At 36.3% G+C, this 22,768-nt stretch overlaps 1 long non-coding RNA gene across 15 annotated transcripts in view; it reads right to left on the bottom strand.

The window, feature by feature from the left end:
- LOC102154812 overlaps window positions 1-22,548 on the bottom strand; it is a 171,804-nt gene extending 149,256 nt beyond the window's left edge. For all 15 annotated transcript variants that reach the window (XR_005356759.1, XR_005356763.1, XR_005356762.1 and 12 more), the window contains exons 1-2: window positions 22,462-22,548; window positions 5,993-6,164 (exon numbers count right to left, since the gene is read on the bottom strand). This is a non-coding gene — a long non-coding RNA (uncharacterized LOC102154812). The remainder of the gene's footprint in view (window positions 1-5,992; window positions 6,165-22,461) is intronic.
- Window positions 22,549-22,768: the final 220 nt, after the last annotated feature.

The following is a 22,768-nucleotide window of genomic DNA, read 5'->3' as shown; positions in this document are numbered from 1 at the left end:
TATTTATGAATGTATTTAAGGCATAAATATATATAATACATATATATAACTCCATAGCCCTATAACATATATCCAGTCCACGTCCCTACTTTTATCTGGGGTTGGATGTGATTTATCCAGTATCCTGCATCTATTGACTGTCTTTCAAAGCATTTGGCTTTGTGTTCTTTGCAACTTTTTTCTGTGAGCACATCTTCTGTGGTAATCATGTTTTTAAATTTTTCATAATCAGCACTGTTGAGATGTCATTTCCATGCAGTAAAAAGTACTATATATTTAATGTGTGGAACATTCTCAGTACCCAAGAAATTTTCTAACTCCTTGCAGTCATTTATCCCACTTCAACCCTATGCAACTACTGATACCCTTTCTGTCATTACAAACTAGTGATGTCTTCTTCTAGAATTTCAGATGTGTAGAACCATATGGCATGTCCTTTTTTGTTTCTGGCTTCTCTTACACAGCATAATGCTTTTGAGATTTATCCATGTTTTATGTTATAAATAGTTCATTCCTTCTATGACCGAATAATATTTCATTGTATGGATGTAACACACTGTGTTTATCTGTTCACCAGGTGAGAGCTATTTTGCTTGTTTTTCCTGTTTCATTTTTTCCTTCTGTGAACATCTGTGTTCATCTTTTTATATGTCTGCAGACTAGGTATTATTTCTCTTGAAAAAAATACCTAGCTGTTAAATTGCTGGGTAAGTTGATAAACATCTGTTTTATTTTGTGAGAGATTGCCAAGCAAGGTACGAGGGTGTCAGGTACACTGCTTAACTCTTCTAGGCCCAGGCCTGACTCTGTTAGTCTCTCTGTCTCATGGGTCACAAGCTCCGAATCCCACCTACTGCTGCTTGTTCCTGCTTGGTTTCAAGCACCTGCGAATTTTATTTCTTCTTTTGAGACCCAATTATATGATTTGAATAATTTCTCTGTAATTCTATGTATTTGTAATGAAGGGGTGTGTTTTCCAACATAAGCTCAGCCTGCCATTTTGAGTCTGTGTTCCAAAATTTGCACAGGATGAAACCGCAGGTCATAGAGATTGCATGATTTGAACAGGATAGAAACTGATTACTGGGAAAGTAGAAAAGTGATAGTTGATAAATAAATACATACATACTCTGTTGAGCTTTGATTAATATTGAGCCTAAATTTTTTATTCACCACCTCACAGAGAAAAATAAATCTAGCTTGACTACTGCAAGCATATAGCATATAGCATCTACCATATAGCATCTACCATGCAATACATGTTCCTGAATGTTTTTTGATGATTATAAGCAGTAGCTATGCATTGAAAGATCACCTTTTTAAGTGAATATTGGGAAAAAGTAGGAGAAATTTAAAATACTGTTGAGAAATTCTGTACTGTTGTTTTCAAGCTGTGGAGGATTAAGTTTGAGACTTATTGGAAATGCATCAATGGCCTTTTAATGACTAGATTTTTTTTAAATTTATACTTGGTATATTGAGTTTTTTAAGTGATCTGCTAATGTGTTTGCTCTATAAAGCTCTATACCCTCCCCTACACCTCCCTGTCAAGCTTAACAGAGATCATTTTATTCAAAAACATTTCTGAGTAAAGCATCAGTCCAGTTCATGTTCAAACTTTGCTTGTTACAGTTTTAACCATTGGTGAAATTTCCATGTTTTATAGTACTTGCTTCTTCATTTATCAGGAGAACATTTATTTAAAAGATTTTATTTATTTATTCATTCATTCATTCATTCATTCATTCATTCACGAGAAATAGAGAGAGAGGCAGAGACATAGGCAGAGGGAGAAGCAGGCTCTCTGTGGGGAGTCTGATATGGGACCCAATCCCTCGACCCCAGGATCACGACCTGAGCCAAAGGCAGACGCTCAAACACTGAGCCACCCAGGTGCCCCAATAACATTTGTTTTTAAAGGATGTTTACAATAACAAATTTGGGTGTCCTTGACAAAACCATAGAACTTAAACAGTATTTCTTTTCTGATTTTTTGTTAAATAGATTCACTGATTATTTTCAAAGCAGGGAGTGTCAGGCAATGTCAATTGCATTTTCTCCTTCAGATTTAGCCAGACACTGCTCCAATATTATCCAACTCTTTCAAACATTTGGGATCATTATTGCTACATCTGTTTCCACATTCTACGTTAAATACAGAAATAAATGGATGTTAGAAGTATAGTTAGCCAATTTGCACATATAAATGTCTAGTCCATTTATATCAGTCCAAATATGTCTCCCTCAAATTAATTTAAGCCTAAGTGCCTTGAATTGATATAATTAGAAAAAGAAAAAGATAAAACAGTATTATTTACAGGCACTGAAATGACACATGAAATATTAGGACCAACAGCTTAAATTGATTAAATGACCAATTGAAACCAAAAGGTAGCTATAGGCTGAGCCTCAATCATAGAGAAGCCGTTACACTTAGAAAGATAAGCTAGTTCATACAAATTATGCAAAGTTACTAATAGAATGAAGTCAGCTAAATTATAAATTGTTACTGGGTAATTTTGGAGTAAGTATAAATGCAGCATCTGCCACATTCATCCATCTTCAGTACATATCATATGGTGAAATATGAAGAGCGTTCCATATTTTCATCCCTGAAAATCCAATTTCTCTTTAGGTTTTTCTTTTTCCTCCACTAGCAGCATTAATATAACTTCTCTATCTAGATAATTCATGGAATAAATCATTAAAAATTTAAAAATGAATTTCAAAAAGATTCATTCACAAAACATGAAACCATTCTCAGTGTGATGTTGTTAGGAACCAAATTCTGGAAATGTTTTCTAACATTATTTGTCAATAAATAATGGTTAAAAGAGAATAAGCAACGTGAGTTTATAATTTTAAAAGAGCTGTTAATAAAACTTTAATTTTTAATAAAATAAGCCTACTCATCAACAGAGTAGAAAAAGAAATAAGTATTGAAAGAGCAGTTTTGCAGGAAAAATATTTTTTATAGTCCTTGGTCATAAATTTTTCCTGAGACTGTGCTTTCCTTTTATGACACTCAGCCATTTTTAGTACTATATATGTCTATCTTAAAAATTAAAAGCATTATCCCACAATGTCCTATGGTTTTGTTGTAATGACAATAATTTAGGGATAGCTTGATTATCATCAGAAGGAGGCTGTTGTATCCACAATGTGGAACATCATGCAACTGTTTAAAAAAGTAAGTTACTTATTGCTTGTATGATCCTTTTACAATGTTTAGGACAACCATTTTTGTAAAAACAAAACAGAAAAAAATATATACATACATACACATATGCATGCAATCAATTATATAAATAATAAACACATGTTTGTAAGACCATAGAAAAATGGTCCAATATACATAAAACTGGTATGATTGGCTATCTCAAGAAGGATGGAAAACTACTTTTTTCTTTATTCACATTTTCTTTTCTTGACCTGTACTAAAAATTATATGTTATATTCATAATTTATAAAAACTAATAAATCATATCGGGGGGGAGAGGTCCTGAAAGTAACTATAAGGAGGCCTGAGTCGAAATTAAAAATGGACAAAGTATCAGTCTTATAGAAAAAAACTGAGAGATTCTAAGTCTTTCCAGCAGTGTAGAATCATACTGTTCAGGCCATACCTACTTCCAGACCATCCCCTCAGCCACCCAAACCCATATATCAGTCAGACCAGTTCAGGAATGGGCATTATGCCATTTCATATGTTCTTTTACACTTTTCCATTTTTTATAGGATTGGCTAAACAAGTAATACAGAAATAGGTGTATCCAAAACTAGTTAGTGTTCAGTCACCTTGCTGGGATTAGGGAGCAATCCTGTGGGTAAGTGAAAGAAGCATTTCATTTTCTCTAAAACCCACCAGAGCAGATGTTGGAACAAGACATAAATGACTGGGAAGAAAACAAGCTGGGAATTAAATTAGGAAAGAGGTGAAAACAGAGAGAGCTAGATGTCATAACAGAGGCTAGTTGCTGAGAAACAGTTCAAACCAAGCAGCTCCTATGAAGCAGTCAGGTGGAAAGTTAGTCAAGTGGCATGCAAAATAAGCATAGTTGGCTGTCACTTTGGGGCACTTTGTCACTTGGTCAGCAAATAATCGGATCATGAATAAGAATTTTGACTTAGAATTATACTGATGTGGGTCTGCATATTAGACTCACCGCTGTTCATATAACTTGATTTCTCTGTATTTCAATTTTTCTCAAATGTAAAATGAAGATAATGAAATTACTTTTTTATAGGATTTTGGTGATGTATAAGTGAGATGATCCATGTAAAGTTTTAAATTAGCACAGTTTAACAATAAGTTCTCAAAAACACTGGCTGTGATTATTGCCGGAAATGATAAAGATCATTTAAAACAAGTAAAAATTTGGAATTTAAAATAAAAAAAAATTAAAGCAACGTAATTTAGAAGCAAATCGTTGAGGCAAGAAAATCTAAAAAGACTATTATTATGATTAATTTTGAGTGATACATGTTTAGAGACTCAACTAGTTTTCTAACCAGTATGTACATTTTCAATATAAGATATGGTTGCGGTATCTATATTAAAATGAACTTCATTTGTCGCTTACTAATTGCCTATATGATCACTAGGACTTAAATACAATCTATTATTAAATTGACATCATGTCAGTTCTGTTTTATTCAAAGTAAACTTAAGCATGTTGCCCTTTAGGCATATTCTGATTGACATGTAGCTGATTTCTTTCTAAAGAATAGTCATTCAAATGTGAGGCAAAAAGTTATTATTCAGATCCCCAAACTTTTAAAATTTGGAATGGCATTTTAATAACTAATCTTCCTTGAAAATGGCTGATACAGATTGCACAGAGACACTGTTATGACTAGTGATGGTGAACTCATAGGCTATTTAGAGAAACATTTATGAATGAATACCCTAAAGTTGGATGATTATGGACACCCATTCAGAACAGGAGTTAGCAACCTAGATGCAAATGTACAAGGCAAACATGATGAGTTCCAAGTTTTAGGAGGTTTTTCAATATATTTCAACTGTAAATGAATTGAATGAACCAAAAAACTGATAACAGCTTTTCACCTTCAGCCCAGGTAACATAGATGATTTAAAAATTGATAGGCAAAGATCAAGCATCACCGTGTACGTAATAGGCTAGTATGTTGTCGTCTATTTCCCACCTCTCCACAACCCCCAGCCTCTACTTCATATTGGACTTTGCTGACTGTATTGTCGAAAAGAGTGTAGATTTTATGCATGTTTCTTTTCTTATTTGGTGGAATCACTTCCTATTTTGACAATTCAAGGAGTAAATGATAATGTAGCCCATTTCCCTGAAATCAAGGCCTCTATTTTGCATAGCACAATGAAGTTTTTAAACAGGAAAAGGAAAAGGAAGAATTTAATTAGTGGGGAAGTTTGAAAATATACTTTAAAGAATATCCAGGAAAGGAATAAGGGCATTTGACATCCTCTAGAGATCATTTCTGTATAACTAAAGCATATGAGAAAAGCAGATGTTACCAATGGAAAGTACAAAGCTGAAACACCCCACTTTTACCCACCAAACTACAGTGAATGGTTTATAGGGATCAGGATATTCTTCTGTCAGGAGAAGTCTCTAGAAATCCAAACATAGATAATTTTCAGTATGATGATTATGATATTAAGTGTAGGAATATACACTTAGGAGATTGGTTTCCTTGAGAAAGAGACTGAGGGTGATGTTACAACCCTAGAATGAGTCTGAGTTAATATTAGAAGAAACCCAAATTTATTTTAACTAATCTAATCAGTCCATTCAATCCTTTAGCCTTTTTTTTTCAAAATTTTATTTATTGGTTTGAGAGAGAGAACACCTGTGCACCAGTAGAGGGGAGGGGCATAGGAAGAGGGAGAGAGAATCCCAAGCAGACTCCACATTGAGCACAGAGCCTGTGGCAGGGCTCTATCTCACAACCTTGCGATCATGACCTGAGCTGAAATCAAGAGTCCGTCACTCACCTGACTGAGCCACCCAGGCACCCTTTGATTCTGTAGTCCTGAAATGAGCAGAACCTGAGCAATCCAAGATGTTTTTAAGACCACCTCAAATCCTAGTCCAATTCTGTAGTAGCTTCTTGATCAGACAAAGGCTGTTGATCTAGTAATTGTTTCCTTGTCATAACTCAATTATCTATAAGAAAAGAAGGAGACATATGTGACTACAGCACAACACTACTTTATAGATGTTATTTCCATATGATTTGTTTTCAAAGGCAAGGATTAAAGGCAGAAAATAATATGCCAAATGTCAGAAACTTAGTATCTTAGAAGTATTTAATGAACCCCTAAATATGAAAAAGAGTTGTTAATTTTTTTTAAGATTTTATTTATTTATTTTATAGAGAGCATGCTTGAAAGCAAGGAGTGGGAGGGTGGAGCAGTGGGGGAAGGAGAGGGAAAGGAAGATAATGTCTTGCAAACTCTGCATTGAATCCAGAGAGAGCCCCATGTGGGGCTTGATCCTACAACCCTGAGATCACAACTTAAGCTGAAACCACAAGTCAGACACCCAACCGACTGAGCCACCCAGGTGTCCCTCGAGTATTTTTTGTGTTTTTTTTTTAATCAAAAAAAAATTTTTTTTGAGTAGTCTCTATGTGAGGCTTGAACTCATGGCCCTTGAGATTACAGGTCACATGCTCCACCCACTGAGCCAGCCAGGTGCCACCAGTTGTAGTCAAGTGTAATGTTGAGGTGTTTTGATCTTTTTTTTTAATGATGAGGTTTTATAATTTACAGAAAACACTGAACAAAGTAAAAAGAATCTGTTATAGTTTATTTCTCACCTAAATAAGCAGAAAATAACAATTAGAACTATTTTCTCTACATAAAATTTTGAAAACATACAAGTTTAAATTGGATTTAACATTATTGACAGCTTCTTTCCCTAATACCAAAAATAGTCTTCTTTGTTCCCATACAGAACAGCCTTTTTAATGTGTGAAATTATTATGAACGTTTACTCAAACTACTTAAATATGATTAATTATGAACAATCATTCTATGATATTGTTTATTGGTCATTGTTTCATAATGTTTTCAAAAGAATCTTGGAAATAGCCAGATGGACTGGAAGTAGTCCTTACTAGACCCGAGGCAAGTCATGTCATGTTTCTATCAGTCATGTCTGTTTGCATGGCTATAATGGTGACTATCAAATTCCTACTCATATCGGACATTGTTGTAGGTGCTTATAAGTTTTATCTTGTTTGATATTCAAAACCAGGACATTGAGTAACTTGCTGAAAATTATGCAGCTGCTATAATTTTGTAACAGACCCACATCATTCTGACTCCAAACCCTGCGCCCTTTCTCCTAAATTGCACTGTCTTCTGACGTGATTTGTTTAATAACTGCTGAAAGAACTAGCTCCTTTTTTGTATATATAACATTTTATAAATAATGGGAACCTCCAGTATTTTGTAAGTAATAGCCTCTTAAAAAATATTTCCCGGATGAGTGAATGAATGAGTGGTCAACTAACTCATCTCCAGAATCAGGTAGACTATTTCTCAACTTGCTCAGATAGATAATGTAATTTTTTTAAGATTTTATGTATTTATTGGAGAGAGAGAGAGTGCATGAGTGGAGGCAGGGAGGTCAGAGAGAGGGAGAAGGAGAAGCAGACTCCCCACTGAGCAGGGAGCCCAATTAGGGACTCGATCCCAGAACCCTGAGATCATGACCTGAGCCGAAGGCAGATGCTTAACTGAATGAGCCACCCAGGTGTCCCTAGATAATGTATTCTTACACATCCTCAGAATAGCAGAATTCAGCTTGACTTGGTAACCAGTTTATGCTAATTTTTAATTTAGTACTTTGCACAGTAAAGTTCCAAAACAGTAAGTGAAGCCTGTCAGTTCAGTATACAATAAAGCAGTGACACCATTTCTTAGAAATCTTAAAGCAAAGTTGTATAGATGAAAATATTTTAGAGAAATGTGAAACTTAATATTTAGCTTTTTTTCTAATGTAAATCTAACCAGAATCATTTGTATATATATTCTGATTAAATATAATCATCTCTATCCCCCAAATTGTGGAACAAACTATTTTCTGAACATGTCCAGCCTTTCCAGTGATATTGAACTCTCATAATCTACAATGAGTAGAAAGAGAAATTTGAATGCACTAATCTCATAGAATGATCCACTAATAAAATCAAGATGTTACAGTGCAAACTATAAGTATTTCAGTTAATATGCTGAGCCACCTAATATCAACACTTTATTGAATTCCACAGAATTTCTCACCTTTTAAAAAAAATGACCAATAATCATAAATAGAATCTGCTAAATTGTTGCCAAGTCTAAAAAAGAAAAATATTATCCAATGATTCACTTTTAACTCAGCAATTTGAAAAATACTTCATACATTCAGCCTTTGAATGCTATATTACGCCACAAATCAGAAATAGTCAATGTAGATCAAGTGAAATAAAAAACTCTTTTGTCCAAACATGACTCTTTGCCATTAAAAAGAAACACTCCTGATTTTCATCCAGAGCTTTCTTCAAAGGTGGGTTATGACACAAAGTGCTCTGCACATGCTCACCCTTGAAAGTTTGCTCCCATGTTGCCTTCTTGGGGATTCACCCTAAATACCCCTCTCCCACCCTTCATACCAGAGCAGTCACTCTCTTTGCTCTAACCCAGAGGACTCTGTATTTCATTTTGTTGTAACAAGAATGTGTTTTCTTCACTCTGACTGTGGAATTTTGGGCTGCAGAAAGGATGTCTTAGTCATTGTTCAAATATTTGTAGATAGAATTTTCATCCTAGCATTCTCTTCTCCAAACTAAACATATAATATGTCTCACTACTCCCCATATACAAGTTTTTCAAATCCCTTAAACAACCTGCGTACTTTCCTCTGGGTACTCTTTGCTTGGCCATTGACCCCCATGCCTCAAAAATAGCATCAAGCATTGGAGTCAAATTTATTTATTAGAGGCTGGCTTACAGAGCTCTCTAGTTTATGTCATCATGATACCTTGGATGAAAAACCATCCTATAAAATGTTTCTTTAAGCAATTAAACATTCTCAACAGTATATCAGATAGATCAAGTCATTTGACAGGCACATAGTAAATAGTAAATAGCAGGCAGTGTACTCAAAACAGGAGATCCTGCCATAAGCACCCCCAATATCCAAGGAGGATCTTTTTGTGTAGGCTCCCCAAATGTGTTAACATGTGTCACACATAAATGGAGGTCTCCCTAAACAAATACTTTAGGATCACTCTGGGTTATTTCAATATGACAAACTTTTTTTTTTTTTCCCTTAGGACTTTTTGCAACTTTTAATATTCAAATGTGAATTGTGACTCTCCAAGACCCCCAATAAAATACATATTGTTTCCCAGACTTACTTGGTGACGCCACACTGTTTTCATGATGTATTCTGTAGAAGCATCTCATGAGAATATTTTGTGAAATACTCTCTAGAGTTTATAGCCAAATAAACAGATCATTGTGGTTTAAGGAAGTAAGAGTTTGGTAGCATCACAGGGTGGGATACAAGTCCAGAGGAAGTTTTCAAGGATGGAGGGTATGAGAGAAAGCTTCTAAAAAGAACTTATATTAAAAAGAGAGAGAGAAGAAGGGGCATGGCTCAAGTGATTAAGCATCTGTCTTTGTCTCAGGTCATGATCCTGGGGTCCTGGGATCTAGCCCTGCCTTGAGCCCCCACATAGAGCCCCACATCACATCACTCCCTGCTCAGTGGGGAGTCTGTTCTCCCTCTCCCTCTCCCTCTGAACCTCCCCTCTGCTCATGCTCTCCCTCACTCTGTTTCTCTCAAATGAATTAAATTAAAAAAAAAAAATCTTAAAAAAAAAAAAAAAAGACGGAAGTCAGTGGTGAGGTCTTAAGAAAAACCTTTCGGGCATAGGCAAAGCCCAAAATGGCTTCCTCTGCATGATGGCATTCCATGGTCAGAGCTGCAAATGTATTTATATTAGCTGGAACAGATGTGTAAAAAAGGCAACATCAGCACATGTAGCAAGAACCTGGCCAAGAAAGTCAGGAATCCTCCCTCACACTGCCCTTCCAAGAAGTTTACAAAACCTACAAGAATAGCAAATAAAAATTCAATAAAAACATTTTCATAGAAGCTAAGAAACACAATTTGCAGGTCCTATAATATAACTATGAATTGACAAAAACTATTAAGATTGGTCAGAAGCAATAGGGAGCTAATGAATAGAAAGTGGGGCATGCTTGGTGTTGGAGTAGATATCCAATAGCTTCTGCAAAAATATAACTTTCAAAAAGTGAAAGACTCATTGTGAAATCCCCAAAGTGCAATCCTGTTTCACAACAAGGGTGTAGGGGCTGTCTTGAGCACCACAGGTAGCAGAGGACATGGGACTCTAGGAAAGAATCGCACTGATGAGCCATATTTGCAGGAAGCAGTCTGCTTCTCTGGCAGCAAATGAGGAGAAACGTCCTAAGTGGTGACCACTCTCTATTTAACTGAAATGGAACTTATGGAAAATAGCTGTTCTAGGAATAACCCATATAATAATGACTAAATTAATGGAAAAGAAATACATACAAAATCAATACAATGGCAGCATAAGAAAAAGAAAGTATCAAAAAAAAAAAACCTCACTAGAAAAGTGTAACCAAGAGAAATAAAAGTAAAAAGAATAATCACTATATGTTAAGTAGTATTCTAAAGCCTTAATAGTTAAAACAGTGTGGTAGTGACATATATTCAAATATAAAGGAACAGATTGGAAAATTCAGAAACAGACCCAAAATGCATACATAAATTTAGTACAGGTTATTTCAGAGACATTTCAGATTTGGTTGCAGACCACCACAATAGAGTGCATATTGCAATTAAGTGAGTGAGTCAAACAAATTTTTTAGTTTCCCAATGTGGATAAAAATTTTTTTAAAAAAGATTTTATCTATTTATTCCTGAGAGACACAGAGAGAGAAGCAGAGACACAGGCAGAGGGAGAAGCAGGCTCCCTGCAGGGAGCCGGATGCGGGACTCAATCCCAGGACCCCAGGATCAGCCCTGAGCCAAAGGCAGACGCTCAACCACTGAGCCACCCAGGCGTCCCTGGATAAAAGTTTTTTAAAGAGTGCCCCTCTATTTGCTAGATGGCATGCTGCCCAATTCATGAATCATTTAGGAAACCAATTAGATCTTTAAATTTTACTCGGTTGAATTTTTGTGACTTAATCAGATTTGGTTAGTTAACAGAATCTGATCTAACTTCCCGCGGCGTTCAAGGACAACAGAGAACACAAGCCGGTATCCACGAACCCCATGAATTCACCTTCTTTCTTGCTGTTTTCGAGGTGTGTAGGTAAGTTCCTCTTGGTTCTTAGTTCACTCTTTTTTGGATTTGAGCTCTTGGTCCAATTGGCTTTCCCTTACAAGGCAAGTCAGCTTGGGCTGCCAGATGGTTATGACTGGAGCCCAATTGCGCTGGCACATTTGCCTGGAGCCCTGCGAGCTGGCATTTTTACCTGGAGCTCAGCTGAGCTGGCAGTTTTTCTCGGAGCCCAACTGAGCTCACAGCCGGGTCCCTGGCTTTTCTGACTCTGGTTCCCTGGGTGGAAAACTTCAGCAAGCTTCCACGGGAACTGTGGTTAGTGAGCACAGGGCCTTCTTGAGGCCAGGATGCAGTATTGCCAATCCATTAAGGCACACGTGTTTGTCTTATTTTGTATAGATAAAGGTAGGGATCTCAAGGCCAAAAAGCCATAAAAATTGGTAGGTGCCAGTTGAGTACCTAAAGGCTATTAAAGCACTCAGCACCTCAAGTAGACTTCCACAATAGGATAAGTTGGTCACAGAATGGGATAGATTGATGCCAGGTCACCTGCCAACCTCAAAAAAAGTTCCATGCAACGAGAGGTACACTGGAAACCACACACAATCCCCAAGTACACAGCACATACCTTTTAGGTGTTAGTTTGGTTCCAAGAACCCCAAAGACTTAGCTAATAGGATCTTTAAATTCTAAAGAATCAAACATGCCAACTTTGACCCCCTGCTCATTTTACATCTAAGATCTATAGTCCTGGAACTTGCAGAAACGTAGCAAAAAATGGCAAAATCTGACTAAGGTTGTTTTGGGTACTGAGCAATTTGGATTGGTAACCATCGTGTTGGGGTCCCAAAATAAGACTGGACAGAAATGTGGGTTAATTTGCAGCTAGATATGGCTAGATAGAAATGCAGGTTCAGGGATCCCTGGGTGGCGCAGCGGTTTGGCGCCTGCCTTTGGTCCAGGGCGTGATCCTGGAGACCCTGGATCGAGTCCCATGTCAGGCTCCCTGCATGGAGCCTGCTTCTCCCTCTGCCTGTGTCTCTGCCTCTCTCTCTCTCTCTCTCTCTCTCTCTCTCTGCATCTCTATGAATAAATAAATAAAATTTAAAAAAAAATCTTTCATAAAAAAAAAAATGCAGGTTCACTGCATCTATGGCTGGGGTCCTAACTCCGGGGGAATTACAACCTAGAAATACAATGGCCATTAAGGAGAACCTTCCAATTAGATAAAAATTATTTAAGAAGTGTACTTGAAAGTAAGGATTCCCAGAATAAACGAAATGAGACACATATTTTGTTTTTTATTTTATTTTAATTCCCATATAATTAACCTACAGTGTTAAATTAGTTTCGGGTGTACAATATAGTGATTCAACAGTTCTATACTCAGTGCTTATCAGGATAAGTGTGCTCTTAATTCCCTTTACCTATTTCACCCATCTCCCACCCACTTCCCCTCTAGTAACCATCTGTTTGTTCTCTATAATTAAGAGTCTATTTTTTGGGTTGTCTCTTTTTTTCTTTTGTTCATTTGTTTTGTTTCTTAAATTCTATGTGAGTTAAATCATATGGTATTTGTCTTTCTCTGACCTATTTCACTTAGCATTATTAATCTTGATGTATCCATGTTGCAAATGACAGTTTTCATTGTTTTATATGGCTCAATAATATCCCATTGTGTGTGTGCATGTGTGTGTGTGTACATATACACACATATATATAACACATCTTCTTTATCCATTCATCTATCAGTGGGCTGCCCAAGAAACACCTGTTTTAATTGGCACCTTTTGGCCTCCAAAAGGTTACAAAATTCCAGAGTAGTTTCATTGAAAGAGTCATTACAAAAGGCTAATTAAAAAGAGAAAAGTTACTTAAAATGAGACTATAAGATGGACATAACTCCTACTATTCCCCTCTATCCTTTGAGTTCTTATCCTAATGCTCCTCTGTGTGATTTGTGTTTCTACTCTGCAGAGACTATGAAACAGTTACTTTTTAAAATAAGGCCACTCAGGGCTGTAGGTGATATCCCTCCTTCCTTGGTCCAAGTTAAAACTAAGGACCATAGTTAAAGAATTTCTTAAACCTAGGGAGGATCCACAAGAGGTATTACAATATGACTAATTATGACTAATGACTGAGCCCAGTCAAGAGAAATACAAATTTACATTGTCTTTTCCTTTCTTAAAAAAAAAAAAGTTATGTTTACACTTGATGGTCCAAAAAGTGTGTGATAGCATTATGTCTAATAAAAATGCACATACTTTATTGTGAAAAAATGCTAACTATCATCCAGGCTTTCAGTGAGCCATAATGCTTTTGCTGGTGGAGAGTCTTCCCTCAATGTAGATGGCTGCAGACTGATAAGGGTGGTGGCTGCGGAAGGTCAGGGTGGCTGTGGCAGTTTCCTACAATACAACAGTGAACTTGCCACATGGATTGACACTTCTTTTCACAAATCATTTCTCTGTAGCCTTCAGTACTGTTGGATAGTGTTTTACCCACAGTAAATCATCTTTCAATGTTGAAGTCAATCCTCTTTAACTCTACGCCACTGTGTATCAACTAAGTTTATATCATGTTCTAAATTCTTTGTTGTCATTTCAACAATATTCACCATGTTTTTACCAGGACTATATTCCATCTGAAGAAACCACTTTTTTGGCTCATTCATAAGAAGCAACTCATCTCTTGAAGTTTGATCAGGAGATGGAAGCAATTCAGCCTCATCTTCGAGCTCCACTTCTAATTCTCATTCTCTTACTCTTTCCAACACATCTACAGTTACTTCCTTCAGTGAAGTCTTGAACACCTCAAAGTTCCAACCCATGAGGGCTGGAATGGACGTCCTCCAAACTCCTGTTCATGTTGACATTTTGACCTCTTCCCATGAATCACAAATGTTCTTCATAGCATCTAGAAGGGAATCCTTTCCAGAAGGTTCTCATTTACTTTGCCAGACCCATCAGAGGAATCACTGTCTAGGGCAGCTATTGCCTTATGAATTTCTTAAAGAATAAGACTTGAAAGTTGAAATTACTCTTTGATCCATGGACTGCAGAATGGATGCTGTTTTAGCAGGCTGCTGTCCATCTCCATCAGAGCTCTTGGGTGACCAGGTACAAGGTAATGAGCAGTCATCTTCTGAATCTTTTTTTCCCAGTAGTAGTTCTCAACAGTAGGCTTAAAACATTCAGTAAACCATGTTGCAAACAAACATGCTATCCTTTAGGCTTTGACATTCTGCTCATAGAGTACAGGTAGATTTATGGTAATTTTTAAAGGCCCTAGGATTTTCAAGAACTGTTAAGTGAGCATTGGCTTTAACTTAACGTCACCACTGCATTAGCAGTCAGCCTGTCCTTTGAAACTTTGAAGCCAGACATTAATTTCTCTTCTCTAGCCATGAAAGTCCTAGATGGCATCTTCTTGCAATATAGAGAAGACCATTTCCTCTAGTTGAAAATCTGTCCTTGACTGTGGCCACCTTCATGAATTATCTTAGATCTGCATAATATGCTGTGGCTCTTCCATCAGCACTTGCTGCTTACCTGGCACTTTTTTCTTATGGAGACAGCTTCTTTCCTTCAACCTCATGAACCATCCTCTCCTGGCTTCAAATTTGTCTTCTGCAGCCTCCCTACCTCTCTCAACTTTCATAGAATTGAAAAGAATTAGGGCCTTGCTCTGGATTAGGCTTTGGTTTAAGAGAATATTGTGGCTGGTTTGATCTTCCATTCAGACCATTAAAACTGCCTTTATATCAGCAATACGACAATTTCACTTTCTTTTCATTTATATCTTCACTGGAGTAACACTTTTCATTTCCTTCAAGTACTTTTCCTTTGCACTCACAACTTGACTATTTGGCTCAATGGACCTAGCTTTCAGCCTTTCATAGCTTTTGACATGACTTTCCCAGTAAGCTTAATGATTTTCTAGCTTTGAATTTAAAGTGAAAGCCATGTAACTCTTTGCCTCACTTGAACATTTAGAGGACATTGGAGGGATAATGGACCTAATTTTAATATCACTGGGTCTCAGGAAATAGGAAGGCCTGAGGAGCAGGAAAGAGAAGGGGAATACAATCAGAACCCATACAATATTTTCCAGTTAAGTTCACCATCTGATATGGGTACGATTCATGGTGCCCCAAAATAATCACAGTAGTAACACTAAGGATCACTGGCCACAGATCACCGTAACAAATATCATAATATAAAACAGCTTGAAATATTGCTAGAATTATCGAAATGTGACACAGAGACACGAAGTGAGCAAATGCTATTGAAAAATGAGGTCGATAGACTTGCTTGATGCAGGGCTGCCACAAACCTTCAATTGTTAAAAAAAAAAAAAAACAATGTCTGCAAAGTGCAATGGAGAGAAGCACAATAAAACAAGGTCTACCTGTATATGCAACGGGTGGCATCTCAAGCCTGGGTGAAGAAGAAGGATGGTTTAAGAACTGGTGTGAGAACAGCTAGGTAAACTTCTGAAAAAAAATTAAGTCACATCCATACTTCACATCATGAACCAAGATAAATTTCAAATAGAGCAAAGATTTAGTGTTACCAACTTCAGCTAAAGAAACTGTAATAATCCATACTCCCATTGTTAGCCATCTTTGAGGAGATTTGATTCCCCACTACTTAATATTTTCAAACTGTCTAATATTTGCAAATATAATGGGTAAAAGCATAGAATCTTCTTGTTTTAAATTTGCATTTCCCTAAGGACTCCAGTTTAAACAGCTTCATGTATTTATTAATTACCTGGATTTCCTGTGCTGTGAAATTGCCTGTTCTAATCTTTTATCCACATATTCCTATTTGGTTGTTTGTCTTTTTCATATTGATTATTTTAGGATTTCTGGTTACTTCCTAGAAAACAATGTATTGTTTGCTTTATGTGAGGCAGTTATTTTCTTCTATATTAGGCCTTATCTTTTAATTTTATATGTGGCTTCTCATGTGCACCTGTTTATGATTTTGATGGAATCAAACTGTCATTCTTTTCCTTCATGATTTTTGCTTTTGTGTTTTATTTAAGAGGACTTCCTGACCAAAAGGTCATAAGGATATCCTACTGACTTTTCTTATGAAGAAGGAGAAAGAAAAAAAAGAGGAGAAAAAGGAGAGGAAGGATAGGAAGGAAAAAGGAAATACTTCATTTTTTAAAAATAGTGAATACACAGAAGTTCTGGAAAAAATATGAGAGAATTTTTTTATAATTTTAAAATGGGAAGTCTTTTCTATAAATGACTCAAAAACTAAGTCATAAAATTAAAATTGATCACTTTTTTAAACTTTTTAAGAAATGTCTACAGCAAAGCATACCTATCATAACCAAAACGAATGACAAACTGAGGACAAGTTTGTAATTTATATCATAGACCAAGCTCCGTAATACAAAGAGTGCCTAGAAAACAAGTAGAAAATATAATGACACAATAGGAAATTATCAAAATACATTGATAGTTGATAGGAAATAAAATACAAAGTACAATTTAGTGGTGCCTGGGTGGCTCAGTTGGTTAAGCGTCTGCCTTCAGCTCAGGTCATGATGTTGGGGTCCTGACATGGAGCTCTGTATCTGGTTCCCTGCTCCGTGGGGAGTCTACTTCTCCCTTTCCCTCTGTCTTCCACCCTGCTTGTGATCTCTCTCTCTTTCTCTCTATCAAATAAATAAATAAATGTTTTTTAAAACTACGATTTAATTGTACAATGTACAGTGTAATTGTACAATGAGACAAATACCAACTTAAAATAAGTTATGAGTGCAGTTTTCATCTAACAGATTAACAAATACTTGAAATTTTCTACTACATAGCCTATTGACAAGATAGTGGGGAAACAGGCACTGTCACTCATTGCTAGTGGAAATGTAAAGCAGCACAATGCCTATGGAAGGCAGTTTGGAAAAAAAAAACTTTAATTATAAATACATTAAAAAATAATAATTATAAATATATATAATGTTTTGCTAAGCAGTTCCACCTCTGTGAATGTATCTTACACTTACTCATGTGAAAATAAACAATATTTTTCACTTCAACATTGTTGAAGGACTAGGATATTCTATCATGAACAGGGATTGGAGTAGAAAAATTGTACAACAACAATCTGTGCATCAATAAAAAGCAGTGAGGAAATTTTCTATACATAAACATCTGTAAAATGTGTTAATTGAACAAAGCAAGTTGGGAAAAAATGGATAGGAGGCAAACTTTTGTGTAAAGAATATGGAATTATTTTTTTTATTGGCTTGTATTTGCTGAAAGTAACTCTGGAAAAATACAAAATTAATGATAGTGGTTCCCAGTGTGTGAATAGGGTGGGGAGGAAAATGGGAAAAGCAGAATGATGGGAGGCAGGTTTTGCAGACTACACATACTTACATGTTCGTGTTCTAATTTTTGAAAGATGATTTTATTACCTATTGAATGGGTGACATTTAAAAAATCAATTCCCTTTAAAACAACCAAAATTAGTAATATTAATTTAGTTTTTAAAAATAGAAGCCAAACAGTAAAGACTATACCTTTGACTATCTTTCTACCTGTGTCAAGGTTTGAAAAGTTATACTTTTTAGAAACGTGTTGGGGAAGTGATGCCCATGAAAAAAAGTTCTAGTAGGCTGCTATTTTTATGTGCCAAAACAAATGAATTTCCTGAGATATTTCAGGACAGATATTATAAATTTAAAAATATTTTTTTCTAAAGTAGACTATGAAGAGGTGAAGTAATTTATGGTAAGCTGAAGCAGTGAAAATATTCCATGCAGTGCAAAAATGTCAACTTCAGAATTATTCTGAATATCACATATAAAGAAAAAAAAAACCAAGTTTGCCATTAAATGATCAACTGACAACTCGAAGCAGAATATACTGAAATGTATAACATTTTATTATCATATCTATTTCTTGCAATTCAGAAAAACCATAAAGAATATCATCTAAATCTGTAATTTAATGCATAACACTGTAACACATTTCTAAAGTAAGTTTGAAAATGAGTCAGCCTTATGAGTCTGAGTGACATTTTGTCACTGATTTAAAGGAAAATGCTGTCTCTGTTAAGATCTTATAATACATATAATAAAGAAAAACACAGTATAAGTTTAGACAAATTTGAGAATTTTATCACCTTAACATCAGGGTGTTAATGCACATGGAAGCACAAATATTTGAACTATTCCTTTCATTATGTCAGATGACAAGAAAGGTGCCTGAAAATTGTCTTATTTGTTCAGGTAAATTAAATAACGTCAAATCTATGAGTGATGTGCTTATCATTATAGGATCTAGATGTTCAGAATATCATGGGCTAGAATAACATTTGTAATGGTGTGAAAATGAAATATTTCAACATTGATGTTTTCCTGAAAGGATTTGTTTTCATGGTTATATTTTTTCTGTTGGACTAGCTAGCTGGCTATGGGTCTTACCTAAAGAAAGAAAACCCTAAAAAAAAAAAAAAAAGTCTCAAGTACAGCATAGGTAAAGAAACAAAGGAGGGCATTAGAAATGGACAGATGGATGAGGAAAGATGTTACTCAGGCCTACCTTGTATTATTTAACTCATCTACAATTTTTAGGGCTGAATTTTGATTGTTCTCACAGAAGAGCATAGACAGTACACACAAACGAATGACCACAGGATGGGGCCAAAGGCGAGGACAGTTGAAACTCAGTGAATGACAGAACAAAAAGGATGGATGGATGGATGAAAGAAAGAAAGAAAGAAAGAAAGAAAGAAAGAAAGAAAGAAAGAAAGAAAGAAAGAAAGGAGGGAGGGAGGGAGGGAGGGAGGGAGTGTGGAGTGGATTAGTCAGGTAATTAGGAAGTTGCTTAAGGCTGTCATACTTCCGCCGACCCTCCCTAAATCACGAAAGAAAGAAAGAAAGAAAGAAAGAAAGAAAGGAAGAAAGAGACATTCTCAAGACATTTCCTTACAGATTTTATGGAAATAATTTGATTTAACCTTCACTGACTTTTCTTTAAATTTTGGCAGTTTTCTGTGTTAAGAAAACAAAACAAAACAACAGTGGTTAATTTTAAGAGGTGAGTGAGGAGGAAGAATCCCCGGTACTGGGGGGTCTCCATCAGCACAAGTCCTGCTCCATAAAGGTTCCTGACCTTGAAGGCGCTGTGGCTGCACCCAGGGCTTCAAGGGTAGCTGCTGCTTTCAATGGGAGAGAGAAGCAGGCTCGCCAGAGTGAGGGTAACGTTATAGCCACTAACTCTGCTGCCATACAGCCAGATTCCTTTTATTTGGCAAGAGAAACTAAAAATCTATATCATTCTTCTGATCCTTAGATATTAAAAAAAAAAAAAAAAAACTTATAAACAGCCTTCAGGAAGCTAGTTGGCAACCTGTGTGCTTTAATAATGACAGCTAACCCTTACCACAAAACTCCCTCTGTGCCAGGGCTACGTACTTTACATAACCTCTTTTCATCCACCAAACAACCACTTAAGGTAAATCCTATTTTATCCCCATTTTTTAAGGTGAGTTAACTGAGGTGCAGACATGTCTGCCACTTGCACAAAGTCACACAGCTGGTAAATGGCAGAGGTAGACCTTGAACTTCAGAAGTTTGTTCCAGGCTGAAAATCAGACTCTCAAGCACCAACTATTCCTATAAGAAAATTTCCCCTTCAGAGAGCTGGTTATAAATATTTTGTTAATTGTAGCAGTGAATTCTCCACTATCCTGCCAGTATACCAATACATTTATATGTAATTTTTTTTTAAGTTTGAAAAAATTCATGAGCCACCATTTCTTTTTTTTAATTATTGTTATTCAAGTACAATTAATATCAGTATTATTTTAGTTTCAGGTATACAATATAGTGATTGAATAATCCTATGATTTACATCAGTGCCCATTAAGACTAGTGCACTCTTAATCCGCTTCACCTATATCACTCATCCCCCCCACCTCCCCTCTGACAACCACCAGTTTGTTCTCTATAGTTAAGAGTCTGTTTTTTGGTTTGTCTCTTTTTTCCCCTTGTTCATTTGTCTTGTTTCTTAACTTCCACATATGAGTGCGCTCATGTGGTATTTGTCCTTCTCTGACTGAATTATTTCACCACCATTTCTACAGGGCCCAATTTGGAAGAGGGGTATTTTGGGATACTTAAGGTTATTACTAACTGAATATTTTCTAAGGGTAACACATCATTTTGAAGAAAAAATATTTTATGTGTTTCAGCTACCATTTCCCCTTTTTTTAAAGATTTTATTTATTTATGAGAGACACACAGAGAGAGGCAGAGACATAGGCAGAGCGAGAAGCAGGCTCCCTCTGGGGGAGCCTGATGCAGGACACAATCCCAGGACCCCGGGATCATGAACTGAGCCCCAAGGCAGACCACTGGCTCAACCACTGAGCCACCCAGGTGCCCCCCATTTCCCATTTTTGATTATACAGGAAAAACTACTTTATAGTCGCATATGTACATATTTATATACATTTATCCATGATGACATATGATTTGTATATATAAAATATGACATAGTAGTGCTGTGAATATGTGGTGAGAAAGCAAGAATAAAAACAGGCAGCATAATTTGATACCTTTGATTTCAGGTTTTTTTCCAGGGTTATAGAGATAAAATTGATATATCACATTGTGTAAGTTTAAGACATACAATGTGATGATTTGATAAATGTATATATTGTGAAATGTTAACAACAATAAGGGTAGTTAAGACATCCTTTGCTTCAGGTAATCACCATTTTGTTATTGTTGTTGTGGGAGTGAGAACATTAAAGCTCTACTTTTATAGCAACTCTCAAGTATACAATATAGTATTGTTAACTATAGTCATCATGCTGTACATTAAATCCCTGGAACTTGCTCATGTTATAACCAAAAGCTTGTATGCTTTGACCAACATCTCCCTGTTTCCCACCCTTCGTCCTTTAACAACCACCATTCTACTGTCTGTTTCTAGGAGTTTGCTGTCTTAAAACTCTACATATAAGTGAGATCATACAGTATTTGTCTTCCTCTGACTGACTTCATGTAGCATAATGCCCTCAAGGTCCATCCATGTGGTCACAAATGGCAGGATTTCCTTCTTTTTTTATGGCTGAATAATATACCATTGTATATGTCTATATATACATCCATCTCATATTTTATCTTTTCATCTGTCAAGGGATACTTAAGTTGTTTTGATATCTTGCTATTGTGAACAAAGCTGCAATTAACATGGAAGTGGATATATCTCTTTGGGACAGTCATTTTCCTCAGATAAATACCCGTAAGTGGGATTGCTGGATCGTACGGTAGTTCTCTTTAATTTTTGAGGAACCTCCATACTGTTTTCCATAGTCACTGCACCAATTTACATGTAAATTGATAGAGACTCACTAGTGGCTTTTGCTTGCCCTTGAGTAGTACAGACTGTTTTCAGAGGGTTGGCTATTTACCCTCCAATGGTATAAGCCTGTCCCATCATAGCTATAGGCTTCACCCACGTGTCTTGAATTTGTATTCACAAATTGTAATATAATTGTAAAGAAGACACCTGAAAAGTCCTTCCTGATAGAATGATCCTTCAGAAGGTCTGAGTATTTTTAAAGAATCCTCTCTTGCAGAGTCCACCCTTGGTTGGGAAAGAAACATCTCAATTCAGTATACATAGGAAGGATGTCCTCCCTAACTTCTGTAGGAAGGCTATTCATTTTTCTCTATTAAAGCTCCATCTCTTCCTAATATTGACTATGCGCTCACAAATGTCCTTTCTAAATCCAGACTCCTGGCTCACCCCAGATCCCCTTGAATTTCTCCTTAGAGTAAGTGGGAATGATTCCCTGAGGTGCCACCATGAAGGATGTCAAACTCTTAATGTTTCTCACTAACATAAGGTAGTGGGGAGTATTATTAAACCCAAACACATACATATTGTAGCAAATCACACTCAGTTCTAGAATTTCCATTCCTTCCATGCACCTAAGCCAGTAGAAAGCTGGGCATTTTTATTGTCCTAAAACTTAAATGTTTGAGTCACCCCTGCTGCCACCTCCTCTGACCTGGCTGTTACCAATACTGAAGGGTAAGTAAGAAGTTTGAGGAAGTGATTAAAACTCAGTAGATTTTCAGACTTACAGTTGATCTTCTTCCAACTGAGCCAGGACTATGGAGATATAGCAAACTGCTTTGACAGGAAGCCAGGCTTAACTAGGTAGTACAGAGGTCTTAGATAAAACAAATAAACCAGAGCTTTGTGAGGTGACAAAAAGGAAATGAGCAAAGTCACACCCAAGCCCATCAACCAGGCAGTCCAGTGAGCAGGAAACAAAGCCATGAGACCAATGGCCCCCAATGCTGAGAATATACTGCACAGGTGATCAGAACAGAGCTAGTTAGGTTCTGTCCTTTAAGCCACTTTGACATATTCTAATTGCCTAGAGCT

This window comes from Canis lupus, chromosome 3, assembly GCF_011100685.1.
Source record: "Canis lupus familiaris isolate Mischka breed German Shepherd chromosome 3, alternate assembly UU_Cfam_GSD_1.0, whole genome shotgun sequence".
Taxonomy (NCBI): Eukaryota; Metazoa; Chordata; class Mammalia; order Carnivora; family Canidae; genus Canis; species Canis lupus.
Note: the sequence above shows the minus strand (reverse complement) of the source record. Positions and strands in the feature narration are given on the sequence as shown.